General features: G+C 45.7%; 1 protein-coding gene across 4 annotated transcripts in view; it reads left to right on the forward strand.

The window, feature by feature from the left end:
- LOC110977987 (uncharacterized) overlaps positions 1 to 14,015 on the forward strand; it is a 71,029-nt gene continuing 57,014 nt past the window's right edge. For 2 of the 4 annotated variants that reach the window (XM_087129662.1, XM_087129664.1), the window contains exon 1: positions 1 to 1,296. The gene's annotated coding sequence lies outside the window, so the exon portion shown is untranslated. Of the gene's footprint in view, positions 1,297 to 10,113; positions 10,171 to 14,015 lie in introns of all 4 variants that reach the window. The other 2 variants (XM_087129663.1, XM_022232623.2) reach the window with 2 other exon arrangements.

A 14,015-nucleotide genomic window follows, 5' to 3' on the forward strand; every position in this document is an offset into this window, starting at 1 on the left:
CCTAATCACTATTGATGGACCACTTTTGGGACCGGGCCAATCGCGGGACGTGCTACATAATAGCGCTGCCTCTCAGTTCACGAACCTCGCTCTCATTTCAATAGCGACTGTGGCACCAACATATCGGAGCGGCGGAGGATCCAGACAAAAGTGCGTAATATCTGACGTCATAACTCCCCTCCCCAGCGAACGGCATCGGATTTGGAGACGTCCCCAGGTAGCTACGTTCTTCAAGATTTGTATCCCGAAAGAATTTTGAAACTGCCTTGGACAGAATTCCTGTGGCGCCCTGTTAAAAAAAGGGACCCTTTTTTTTAACCCAGTGTACGTGTACGCTGAGCTGCTGGATGAACAGTCTCTCGCAGTACGCGCTCAAAAATATCCGAGTGCGTCATTTATGGACACAGATAAAACCTTTCGGGATGTTTAAACTTTTCAAGATTTGGAGGATTTGTACTCTATATGTCACAGTTTATTTGTGGAAAAATTCATAGTCGTGCACTGTAGGACACTGGAGATACGGCCTCTTAAAACGGACCACCCGATTCAGCTGTCGTCGAGTCTTCGCGAGAATATCCAAGCTTGCCAACGCATAGCGTGCTCATAGCAAGCTGTGCGCGTGGAACTGGCGCTGAATATAGCGGTAGCCGTTTGGCACATTTAGACCATAGGTTTATCTTATCAACGTGCTAGGGTCGTCGTGCCACTGCGGCGGCTCCAAACCAAATGGACTGACTACTGGTGAAGTACGCGGTCTGTCTGATACGATCGGCTTCCCTGACAGTGTCATTCGAGGATGGCCGTCTGGCCTGCTGGATGTTTTCCCTGCGTTCCACCTCCTGGAATTTCTTACTGGTGTGAGGGAGGCATCATGACCAGTGTGGACCGCGCAGCGACGTAATCAGCGGTTTGTTTGCAGTCGACACCGCGTCGTGGTCCACGTTTGTCGCGAACCACCAGCCTGACGGTGCTTTGTCGTTGCAGCAACCGGGAACGCATAGTCCGGGCACAAACCTGTAAATTTCAAACCCATTTGACTTTCTTACACAGCTCTCCCAAGCAGAGAGGGAAATCCGTTCCTGATTTCCGATTTGTTACTGGATTCCCAGACGCAACTCTCTTGTTTTGGTACCGCATTGAGTTCAACCACGTTCGCATTTTCCGTGACGGTGTCATTGTTGCTTCAGTATCGAAAGCTGGACAGAGAACGCCGGGCCATAAAAACTATACAACACCGGATATCCACTTGAACTGAAGGTCGAGTTGACAAGTCGGAACTGACATCAAGAAAATCAGGTAAGACATGTTTTTTTTCCTCTGGGGACTGTCACTTTAATTATGGCCTTAAGCTTCGGTAAATCAACGAAATATTGCCACGTTTCAACACAAATGGGATCTCGATCGTTTTGATTTTCGGGTATAAGTTACATTCAACTTACATGGCTCAGAAGGCCTATGCCGTTCAAGTCATTCGTCGCAGGAAACAGACGCCTCGCCTGGCGGCATTCAAGGCAATTAAAGAGCCTGAAAATATCTGGAAATTGTACCAGCGCAGATACTCAGCTGACTTTTCAATGATGTTAAACGAAGAGCAGTTGTGTTGAGGACGGCGTTTGGAGTATTTGGAATGGCAGTATCGCTATACCAGAAACCTCCCAGATGGGATTTGGATTCTATAGCTGGTTCTAGTCTTTCCTTTTTCAACTGTCTGGCCTTCCGGTGGGTGTCAGTCACAATGGATATTCATCCCTGTTCGACCTTTTTACAAATTCAAAACTACATACATGTGTAGGTGAAAGTATATACCTCTTATTTTTGGTGACGGTAAGATACCCGTATTTAAACCAGTATGAGTTTTACCTTTGTCACGAAGGGACATTTTAGATAAAAAGAAAATTAGCATGCGTACTTTATTAGCTTCGACACCCTATGTAAATATAGTCCGTGTCGTTAAATATAGATAGCTGTTAATGTAGAATGATTTGATCCATTTGGCTCAGAGGTTTGTGCACTAACTACCATCATAAAAAGTCAAAAAGACCAACTTCTCTTGAATACGCCTAATGAAACAATAACAAACACGGCGAATTCAAAATTCATAAAACAAGAACGTTCCACCTTCCAGTTGAAACTTTATCTTTTTACCTCGAAACAATGCAAACCAAAATTTTCATGCTTTAAACAACAGCAAAATGATAAGCAGTTTGCTGGGTTGCCAGCATCGACACTCAAAGCTCCGAGTATTTGTAGGGCACCGCCCCTCAAGGGGACGGTGGCGGGAGTGTTGACTGAAGAAAAAATGCTCCTACAAGTCGGGTAGTCGTAGGCGCTAGAATGACCCTGATGGATATACCCTATAGCAGACGGGATCGCGTGGGTGTCGAGCCAGCATAATATCCTTTTGCCAGAAACGACTATTTAAAATCAGGAAACTGGAACCGGGAATGCATTGCCTCCCACAAGTTGTACGTGATTTGAAAACAATTTCTTTGAGGATGTATTTCTTTTGGGGGCATTGTTAAGTCAAACAGAAAATGGCAGACGGTGGTAAGCCAAGCGAAAAGTGGAAAGATTCGTCGCCAAAAAACTGATCTATAGCTGGTCAGGTTAATTGGTTTGTGAACGATTTTCTCCCACCCCGTTGTAGTTGCGTGCCCCTTTAAAATCGGATCTAGTGGGTCGGCGAGCAGTCGGCGCATTCCGCGGTGTGCGTGTGTCGGGATACGCGGCTCTGGATTGATGGAGCCGGTGACCGGGATGACCGTTGCGGGGGTAATCGCGATAATCGCTTCAAGGGGCTCGCGCTGTGTCTGATACAGTGTGAGTGTGTCCTGGTGCGGCATATGGCTATTCTGTTTCTGCCCTTGAAAAACAAGCTAGGAGTGAGTCTACCTTCGAATACAAATAAGGACGGCTCTTCTGAAAGAAAAAAAAACCAGAAACTGAGAATTAACGATTTTGTTAACTTTCTCCAGTGTCGAAGTAGCTCGAGGGCGGTGACGCGCCGCGGGATGCCACCTGACCTTAATTATGTAGAGACTACAAACCCAGCACAACGAAAAGAAAAACGTACATTTCCGGAACTATTTTAAGTTGGGGCTCAACCGCAAAACTTCAGCGTCTGCGCCTGGACACCCACCTCAACTAAGGAACGTGGTTTCTTGATCAGATATTTCCTACGCTTCGACCGTGCTGCCGCGCAGAATTCCCTGCAGTCCTTCGTGGGCTTAAAAGCCGTTGCAATTGTCAATAATCTTTCAAGTGACGTAGCTTCCGTGTCTCCCTCCCCCCCTTCCCACGTCCCAGAGGGTCCCGGTCGTGAAGTCTGGATTCGCTATAGCCTGGAAATCATTACTCAAAAAAAAAATCTAGCCGCGTCTGATGCATGCCCAACGACCGCCCAACCTCGCACTGTGCGCGCTTTCGGTTGTGTGTGTGCGCACTTGAAACATGAACGAGGAGGCCTGGCAAAGAAATGCCGCTCAGACAAAGAACTTTTTTCCCCACTTTCTTTTTGAGTTCTAATGTGGGATATTCATTTATTCTGGAGCAGCTGCTGTGCGCTGCGGCACCCACATAGACCACGTCCCGAGGCAATGCTTTTCCCATTCTCGTCGCAAATAAAATGACGCGACATCCGACGACTTGGGCGTAAAAGGGGGGGGGGTCTGGAATAGGCGGACAAGGAAAAGAACAGAGTTGATAGGGAGTGAGCGGGCCTCCTTGCATCGTGGCCAAGAGAAAGCAGACAAGAAGCTTCGCTGCCCTGTGTTTACGACTTGGACTTGAAGGCCGGTTATTTTGGCCTGGTCTTGTGAATGTTATCTAGATCTGTTACCGGTACTGTCACGCGTGGACCGCGTACCATCATTTTGTGGAGTCCTCAGGCTAATATCAGCGCACAGGGCAGTCACGAATCGTAGGTAATAGGGAGGTAGAGAGGGGGGAAATCACTGAAATTTTAATTAGTGATTCGCAATATTCCGATTCGACACCACTGCCTAGGGATGCACACTGTAAGACTCGGACTCGGTGCATTTTCCAAGGGTAGGCTGAAAATCAGGTTGATGGATTTATTTAATTGCGATACATTGCCTTGCTTAGGAACATTGTTCGATATCCAAGGTGTGTATAGCTTGACAGGCCGTGTATTTTGTATTGCGGGGAAATCTTTCAAAATTGCTGCCGCCTCAGGCTCCTGTTTATTATTGCTAATCAGTAAATTTTCTTCGAAAAACCCCCTCCAACAAATTCCATCCGAGCGCATTCTATGTCGGGCCTCTTTCCAAACCTTTGCAACATGGTTTTATAAAAAACAAAGCTTATTATGATAACGTCACGCAAAGCTGGTTCCAGTGGAACTTCACCTGTTACGTTAACGTGACAAGTCTATCATCAGAGAATCGCTTGTACCATTTCAAGGACTCGTATACCCTGTAAGAAGTTCTTTTCAATCTGTCCTTGAATGCTGCGGCCAATCTCGGCACGTACAGTTTGCTAAATCGGGCCAGCGGTTAGCGACACCAACAAACTTCACTTTCACGTGGTACGTCTTCACTGACGCGGGCTTCCATGGCGTGACACACTGAACCTTACCGAGGTTAGCCGGATTTGTTGATAGGCCTAAATACAACAACCACGGTGTCATCTCCGTCAGACCCAAACCTGGGTCAGACCTGTGAACCCCAAAGTGCGTCAATTTTAAGTCAAAATAACTGCAGTTGATAAGGAACTGATTAACGGGTATTCTAAAAATGTGCAGATCTTTGAATTGATCATCGAGACTTTGCATATCGTGGTTTTACACTAGGACTGGGGGGCGGGCGTGCCAATTACCACTGCGGGCTTTTATTTTAAGCCTATGAATCAAATGTAAATTGACAATCCACTGGAACGAATGCCTTATCGTGTCGGAACAACCCGGAGTAGAGAACAAGAGTATTTACACAAATAATTGTAAACTTCGTGTTTTAGATTATTCAAGTCGGAACGTCGTGTAAACACAACTCGTCGCGTCTGACGGGAACTCACTGTAACTGCAAGACACGCATCAAACAGTCGTCGTCCTACTGACACGAAAATCCTTCTCTCTTACTAAGATGAAAAAAGTTGTTCGAACAAAACAGCGCACCGCTCTGTCGGACTCCTTTTTTTACCCATGCCGAGTCAGTCAGCTATGGGCCCGACAGAGTGTGAAAGCCTGAAGCATCAAGGGGGATGAATTAATCATTAGCCGGGGCCTTCATGTGCGTGTTGTTTGGACCAGGGTTGAAACTCGGCCTGTTTGCGGTGAGAGAGCTAGCTATGAGTTGCCTCGGTTAATAATAACGCTTCATGCGTGTCTACAGCGCGCAATTCGGCGGCTATAACTAAACAAAAGCCTTTCCACTTCCCCGAAGCCCAGGAAACGCCTCGATATCACGTCTCTCTTTTTCCTTTCTCGTTTCTGCACCCTTCAGAATAACGACGTCTGGTGGGGGTATCTTCCACCAGGAGTAGTTTGATGACGCCGTTTTGAACTTTTCTTGCCCGTGAATGGGCCGGGAACACAGTCGCGCCGCGGAATGTGTAAATTAACACATCCCTTGTTTCGAATTGGACCCCGCAGTTAATCGTTTTCAAATCACTCTTGAGAGGAAATTTCCCATTCTCTGTCGTTTCCGTTCGGCGTACGTCTATTTTGGTCAAATGCTGTCATTCTTGCCTGGGCACTATGGAAGTTGTTTTCGTATGGATATAGAAATATCCCAACGCAACACGACAGAAACAAAAAAAAGGATAGTTTCGATTGACTAATGCAGTCTCACTCAAAAATTACAGTTCAGTTGAGCGGTGTTTACCGGCCAGAGAGATTTACAGCATATTGGAAATTCAAATCGCTCACCCAAACCACAATGGGGTAGGCTGGTATTTAATACCGACCTACGCGGTTCGGCGCTATCAGCGCGTCTTTGTTTGGCACGTGTTGTTTGCGCGGTGTTGAACTTCAACCTCCCATATTCGCGATCAGCGACTGAAATCGATTACAGCGGTTAAGTTTGCCTTTTCTCTCTCTCTCTGTCGCAGCCCGCTTTTATTGTCTCATTCGAGGGCTGTGCACGGCTGTGGGGGGGGGGTATCAGACAGAGCTGCTTAAAGGTGCAGTGCCGGTTCTCATCTTTGCACTATAGTCAACGTGGAAAGATTTTGTCTTTTTTTATTACCTTCTGTGACGGTATCGATTAATTAGCGCGACGAAAAATATTCGGAAATGATTCCAATAACAGACACAATTTACCTATTGCATCCTCGCGGCAACCACGCCTTCATCAAACGTGACACTTTTTTTGGCAAATCCAAATACAAGAATATTACCGATTAATTGAGTTAACAGCCCAATTTTCTTTCTTTGCACCTGGATTTCGGTCGCGAAATCTTTACTTGCAGTCAGTGACATCCGATGCAAATTGTTACCGCGGGTAAAGGAAAATTTTGGTTTGGACCCAAAAATTTGCAGTAGATTACAATATATATTCAGGGTGCATGGCGAGAACGAATATGGCAAGTCCTTGAGCAAAACAACCGGTGTGGCAGTGGCAGGTCGGAAGACGGGGAGAGGCTGGTCGTGGGTATAGAGCATGTTTACCCTCTGCGTTTTACCCCCACCGCGCGCAGACCTCGCCGCCTCGACACGCTCGCTTCACACCCTCGCCGGGGCCTTAATCCGCCACTACAAGATCGATGACGATCGTGATGTGCTTATCAGGCCCGTCGTGCGGCGCTAGCTCGCTCAGCGGCGGTGCGACCGGCCGGGCTTAGATGCTAGGTTAAAGGGGCCCGCCCCCTTGGTCCATTTTGTCTTGCCGTGTCTGGGAACGAAGTGGAGTTGGATGTGCTTCGTGTTTGTGGCGTATTAAATTTTATACGTGTCGCTGGCGCGTTTGCAGCCACGCATGCTCAGTTCTGTGTATTCAAACCTATCACTGGTGCAAGCTGGGCACCGACTGGTGTGGACTGGAGATCGGAGCTGCTGTCAGGAGATTGCATTAGGAATGCACGGCGGTTTTTCGATTTGTGTGACAGTCAGAACGCATCGCCAGAATGTGGTCCGGGGTCGTGACGATTGAGCGATTTGGTTTCATCATCAGAAATTCATTATCACAAATTCAGTCTGATTTCGTCGATCTTGATCCACCTTCCCCAGCAAACCACTCTGTGGAAAATATTTCGAGGTCTTGTCTTACAGTGTCTAACAATGATATTGAGCCAGTAGGCTGGTTTGCTGTAGAAAGCAAAGGTGTAGCATGTTAATCCTGTTAACTTCAATCATACATGCGCGGTGTCATAGTTTTATCACTTAAATATGGTACCCGTAAGCTTACGGCCATGAACCTGACGTCTATGGTAGGTCGTGTACACTCAAACAAGTAACACACGTAAGTGACGTGGCTTCTGAAATCCTAAAGTGTGATAAGTGATGCCGGGTTGTCGGCACCTGAAGGCTCACGTAGCTATGTTCTTACATCGCTTGACATTAATGGTTGTACGTGCTGGAGCTTGGCATTACCACGATGGAACTTAACTTGTAACATACATCTCCGTGCTTACGATCTGAATGGATACAAATAAGGGAGTTCTCTGCCTCAACCGTATAAATATTTTGCTGGAGTTGCTTCAATCAGAAGCGCCCCGAGGTTCCCTTTAATCTTTTTTATCACAGTCGACGCACTGCACGCTTCCCCAGCTACGTCAAGCACGCACCAAGCTGAGCGTGTTAAAGGGACTCTGTGGACAGCGTGATCATTATCAGTAGGCTATGAAACTTTCCATTCGGCACTCGTTTCGTCATTTCGTCTTCGGGAGAAATATCAGAAAGTGAAAGATATGAGCGGTTGAGTTGGGACTGTTTAATCACGTATCGTTGTCTCTTTGTATGTTTTCAATAATTTGCAAAGAATCGTCATGAAATCTTTTTCTGAAGCTATGTCATAAAGGTGCGTGCTATCTCGGACCTTTCTTTGTTTAAATAAGTAACATTTAAAATTGTGGAATTATTGTGTAAAATTTCTATCAAGTGAATATTTGTTTGCGTAAAATTTGACAAGAAATTTTAAAATATGTGATGTTGGTTAAATAAAAGTACTCATTGAGATGGGGATTCACGGTCTAACGATGTTGGAGCAAGGAATTTGGTATGCCTTCACTGAATACTTATCAACAAAAGTGTCATTAGTGTCATCTTTGATGGATCAATGCACGGGAATATATCTCGAGCTGAAGGGATAAAGCAGCGAGGAGCGGCGAAGACGGGGCGCTTTCAGAATCTGAGCCTGGGAGACGTCTCGTATCACCGCGCGGCCGTCGCACGCACGCACGCCCCCTGAGGAAAAAGATGGAAGGAAAGAAGAAAAAATAACGTTCGGCGAGGCAGGCATTCGCACACACCGAGAAACGGGAATTACAGGGCTTGACCTCAGTTCAACCGCCGCGCCGCGAGTCTGTCAGCGCCGCAAGCCGTGTCTGCCCCCGGTACGCCAGCGCTCAATCATCCAGTCCCGACCAGTCGGCTGTAACTTAGCCTGGCACTCGGCTCCTGGAATTAAAGGGGTGTGACCGTCCCCAACCCCAACCCAGTTCTCGGGCTGTCATGGGGTTGCTGATCACTGCTGCTTTCGTGGGTAAAATGAGGGTAAATTATGCCGATTGTTAGGCCACTTCAACAGATAATTTAACTAAGACTTGTCCTTTCACTTACCAAACGCTGTTAAGTGTTAAATGGAAGATTGCAAAACCACTTTTTATACATTTGTCAGTTTAAAAACCAAACAAAAATTACCTGCATTTGTTGTCCACTATTCCTGTACTTATCTTTTGGCAAAAGAATGGTGATACGTCTATGAACTGTGAAGGTTAGGTCCATTTCTCAGTTAACGGACGAGAGATGTAAATGTATGTTTTGTTTTGGGCTTACGACTTGTCTTATGGAAACAAGTGGCATTCTTTGTTTTCTAAACCTTATGTTTAGAATGATCACGTTCATACTGTTAGAGAGGAAGAGGGGCAAGACTACTGTAGCAAGGCTGGACTCCAACCCACGACCTACCGCCGATAACTGCAGAAATGTACCTCTACTTAAAGACACAGCATGGCCTGTCCTATTGTATCGTAAGCCGGGACCGTACTGATTAAATTGAAAATGTACCGACGGCTGCCTGAGTGGCAGTGCCCCTTTAAGAGCGGCTTTGTCCGCGTGGACGAGGCCGAGCAAGGAGGCCGTGACGCGCAAAGATTCCCGGCAATTTAATTTATATTTGACGACGCACGCAAGACATAAACCACGAAGCAATTCGTCGGACATGACGCCAGAAATTAAAGGCAGGAGCGGGGGAAAGCGCTCGTTCCTCTTGGGTCAATTTAGGGCATGGTCGGGGAAGAAATTACGTGACAACGGCCGAGATCTCCGCAGTACCAAAAATAATGTCAATTTTTATCGATCGGAGGATGGAGGGGAAATGAAAGATTTTTGCCTTTCAGACGACAGTGCCATGGACCACACCGTTTTTGTGTTTTTTAGTTTAAATTTTTTTATAAATTCCGTATTTTGCAATTTAATGATAATAAGCCTGTCTGTATGGAATTATAGTTTATTCTATTTTTGAAAGCAGAATGTTAACATGGAGGCTTGATACATTATTGAAAGTGGTTTAGAAATACTTCTGGGACGATAAAATATCATATGTGCGTGTATCTAAATAATGGGAAGGAAAAGGGGAAAAACTTGTCGTTGTTTTGATAACATTTAGATAACGAATAGTCAGGATCTGTATCGATACGGTCTCGTGAGAAGCAGACTTAGGTGGGCTGGGAGAAAAATCTGGCGACCATGAAATATCTAAAGTGTGCTGAAGATCTGAAGGTTTGATATTATCCTTGCAAAAATAGCTATCTTTCACCGAACATCTCGCCGAATGTCCTGAACGGTGTGCAAGAGAGACTAATTGTTCAAACATTTACAATAACGTTACATGGTTTTCTAAAAACGATGCACCAATAATACCTAACTCTCCGTAACTTCAGTGGTTCTTTTGGCAAACTTTAAGTGAGCTAGGTTCTCCTACTTCTTACTTACGTCAGGTTAAATGCCACTACTTTGTATGGGGGAAGCGCACCGTTAACAACGCACAACGAAAGGTAAAATGTTGATAAATTTACTGTCTTTTTCCCTTGAATTTCTGACTTAATATTTCTCTTTTATGCGCAGTTGCAAAATCGTAAACTTGGGAAATGTAGCGTACCTTTAAAATGGAACAGCCATGCTGTTTTAGCTTTGGATATCTTATTTGAGTTGTTATTTGACAGCATGTATTTTTACTTCCACCGGTTGATGTATACCAACACAAGCATAGTTTGCAGTAAAGGTACCGTAATGCCTAAAAACAGCCTTCGAAATTCCTTACATTTTGTCTTTTAGCCTTTGAAGTAAGCAGTATAGTTCAGGGGGAAAACCAGACAATCAGGTGAAGTTAGTTTTTAGTTAACTGCCAATCAAAGAAAACCGTTATCGGTTAGTGGACTTGTTTAGAAACTCTGTTCGCAGTATGCCCTGTGTGGTTATTAATGCACTGTGTATTCCGTTAGATGACATAAATGCTTTTTCTTAGACATCGGCTTCTCAGAAACCAGCAGGAATCATATTCCCGATCGTTCAACCCTGACTAAAGCTCTTTCTTCACAACAAGGAACAATTTAGAGTCTACCTGTGTCGAGGGAAAGCAGCTTTAAAATCTTGAAAATCCAGGCTGGAACGATACCAAGTTTTAAGAAATGGCTAGAAGACGCCGGCAAATGCGACGGTTGCGGTTGCTGTGACCTTGCTTCGCCATTAACCACTCTACGAGGATCCAGATCGAAGGTGCATCATTTCGGAAGCACGGCTGAAGGTTTATCATCGTTGTTCATTCTTTACGTATACCGTACATCGCTATCAGCCGTAATCAGTTTGTTTTGTGGTAAGGTACAGACAGCCACCTTTGGTCCCGTAAACCGCACCCATGCCTCCGGTCCCGCACAAAAAAGTACCTTTAATTAACATTCCATGCACTCTTAATAAGACAAGAGTATTTGGGGCGATAGTAAAGGTGCTTTTCCCTGCCACTCTAACGACGTGTTACCGTCAATTCTGTAGTTTGCCTTTTTTTTTTCCTTTTCTGTGGAAAGCGGGGTTAAGCGGTCACGCGTCACATTCAGTTGGGTTCCTCCATGGTTGGGGTCACGCGTTGTTTGTGATCTTCGTAGAGGAACGCGACAATGTTCCCTTCGTGAATATCGTATTCATGCAAGCAGTGACCAGCACCATCTGGCGTTCTTTTTAATAAGCTATCTCGATTATGTCGGAAATAGAAGCGTTATCAGAGAGATCGGTCAGTTGGATGCAGAATCTTTACTTGAAGTTTTGATATTAAGTCGAGTCTAATTATAATGCCCTAATTATTTTGAATATTAAAAAAAATTCATTTAGCAATTCAATTGTACATTAATGTGGTAGAATTGGTGTAACGTCGTTTTATCTGTGAGTTAACTTGGCTTTTACTGAGTTTGATTAAAGTGATATAAACAGTGTGCGAATGCCGGCCTCTTTAAAGAAAGGGAAGCCAGGAAAAGGTCGATAATGGTTTGCTTATTTGAATAATAAGCGCCCATGGCGATTCAGTTGTTATCAGATGGAAAGAAGGTGATACCGTACCAACAACCGCGCACTGGATCGGACCTGCGGTGCCTGTGCTCTGGCGATAGGGCCACCGTGAGTCTCGGTCCCGCCGTTCCTCTTTCTCTCTTTCTCCCCGGAGGGACGTAATTACCGACACGCTACGCTCTCGGCACACGCTACGTGCTTGATGTGTAATCACAGGGGTCGCGCCTGCTCGGGAAAAAACGCTGGACCCGGCCAGTGCGAACGGTTTACATTTTGAAATTGCTCCAGCACGGATGCATAAATCAAGGCACGTAGCAATCGAGTTCTCGTGAGGTTTCGGCGGATGTGGGGTTTTTTCCCCTCTTCAATCTGTCTTTCTCTCTTTTTTTCGGCGGGAGTCAGAAAGCTCCGTGGGCAAGGATGCGGGAGATGCGTGTGCGAGGAGTTAAAAACAACGCGGAGAAATTCTAATTTGTTTGCGCGCGAAGACCCCCGCTGCAGGAGTCTGACGCTGTGGAATGGCTTTTTTGCAGTCAGCCGGATATCCCTTGAGAATTGACAGATTGGGAAGATTGCTTCGGTAACTGTTTTGTGTTCGGTAAATTCATAACGTTGTTCGTTTAGTCAGTTCATGGAGAATACAAATTTTTTAGTTTCATTTACCACTTCCGAAACTTTCTTTTCTAATGATGGCTTCGCTTGAAATTTTTTGCCCATTTCTGGCGGTGGTAACCTCATTCGATTTTTGATTCGTTAACTTATAGTCTAGACGCACTTTACAGATTCAATTGTCGGCTACGAGCCGAAATTTCAAAGGCCTCGTCTGCTACTGTCACAAGCACATGCGTCTATGAGAAGCAGTTGCATTCACCGTACTAGCGAGGGTCTTGAACTTTAATATTGGCACACGTGTGTTTTTGTTCTAACCGCAGACCATGCATCGCATTCGGACGTAGTCTGACAGAATCCAACACGTATCCATTGGCGCCAAGGGAACACTGCATTTTCGTTTTTATGGATATACAGACAATCATAACTGGAAGAAATTAGGTCTTTTGTTCAAGTGTTTTTTTTATTTTGTGCATATACAGAAGCCTTGTTTTTACTTGACGAGACCCACAACCAGCCTTTCTAACTGGTGCTTCAAAGTTTTCAACCACGAGAAACCGCCAGATGTAAAGATCAGAGTTTGAAGGGAACCATTAAGTCCTAGCCTCAGTTGCAGTCGCAACTTATGCCGATTTGCCGTATTGTTTTGTTCCAAAGAGACTTTATGGCTATTCCCATAGCCGCACAATCCTGCGGCCACCATTCAGTGCACGTGTCTGGGCACGATGGGCGCATGTTTACACAGATGATGTTGGTAGAAGCGCCAGGTGTTTGGGGTTTCTTTCCCTTCTTTTTCATTATCGAGCGCGTATCTGGATGTCACTAACTCCGGAACGTGTGCGCTTGTCGGCATCTAGCTAGGCTCGTGACCCTACTCCCGCAGAAATTCCGCGCCAAAATTGACCAACTTACGTTCGTCTGGGTTAAACATAAACTTGGAGCCCGCACGAAAAACACGTCAGCTTTTATTTTTAACAGCCTGCCGTCCAACAGACACGAACTCACGGACTTTCCCAGTGAAAACATTCAGAATTCGGTTTGAGGCTCCGCTGCGCTGTTTACCCCGGAAAATTCCCTCGTGCATGAAGCGAATTCTCACGCAGCGCACGAAGCGACCACCCCCATAATCACGACTCGCGAAACTTCCGCACGAACCGAGAAGACCAGTCGAGCGGGTTGTTTGTGTGTCGATTCGATAGCGGGCCCGCCTGTCATGTACCCGCCGGGATCGCTCAGCGGAAAGGAACCCTTCCGTCGGCAAGTGAACTCCAGATCAAAATGTCTCTCGTGAATTTTCACTAGCTCGCATGTATAAATGGATCACGTCTGCTGAGCCCTCCAAGGCCTCCAAGCACGCAATAAAGCCTCGGACAGCTGTTCTTTCAAAACTTCTTCAAATGTTTAGCCTTGCTGCTCAGACACGGCCGGTTTTCGATTTAAACACTGGTCTCCGTCGTATCCAACTAATCTAATATTCAAACTATGAAACATCCACCGATAACCTATAGTCGTTGCTTTTCATTGCGCAAAAAGTTCGCAACTTACCTCTGCGTAACTTTCAACGCGTGTGCCCCTTTAAAGTAAATTACAAACCGGCGTTTCTCCCGTGGACGTTCCTGCAGCAAAATACAGCAGGCGTAACCATCGATCAGAGAGCCGATGAAGCCTCGGTGTATGGCACGCAAAAGCGGAGCTTATTCAACCCTGTATTGCAACTGTCAATTTTAAAATATTC

This window comes from Acanthaster planci, linkage group LG19 (genome assembly GCF_054643075.1).
Source record: "Acanthaster planci isolate LZ-2023a linkage group LG19, COTS_SCS, whole genome shotgun sequence".
In the NCBI taxonomy this organism is placed as follows: domain Eukaryota; kingdom Metazoa; phylum Echinodermata; class Asteroidea; order Valvatida; family Acanthasteridae; genus Acanthaster; species Acanthaster planci.